A 395-nucleotide genomic window follows, 5' to 3' on the forward strand; every position below is an offset into this window, starting at 1 on the left:
GGCAGCGACCCGCGGGCCAGCAGGTCTGCGGCTAAGCCCAGCCAGCAGCACCAAGTGCAAGGCTCCATCCACCACGCCAGTCAATAAAAAGCAAAATTTTGCAAAGCCAAATAAAAAGCAACAAAACCTGCATGCACCAGCCCGCAGCTGCCTGCTCAGAGAGCAGCCAGAGGCACGGGAAGGACTTGCTGGCTGATTTTCCAGCACTCCGCAGCCAGGGATGGAGGGCGTGAGCCAAAGCCAAGGGAAAAGGCTGCACCCGCGCTGGGACAGCCAGCGGTCTTGCCCCTCCGCTCCAGGGTTGTTTAGGCTGGCCTCGGTGCAGCCAAGGACCCTGCCTTTGCAGGGGCAACCCCAGATGGACCCATGGCAACTTGCCCCTTGGCAAGTGGGAG

The sequence above is a fragment of the Egretta garzetta genome, unplaced genomic scaffold (genome assembly GCF_000687185.1).
Source record: "Egretta garzetta isolate BGI_Z169 unplaced genomic scaffold, ASM68718v1 scaffold69, whole genome shotgun sequence".
NCBI lineage: Eukaryota > Metazoa > Chordata > Aves > Pelecaniformes > Ardeidae > Egretta > Egretta garzetta.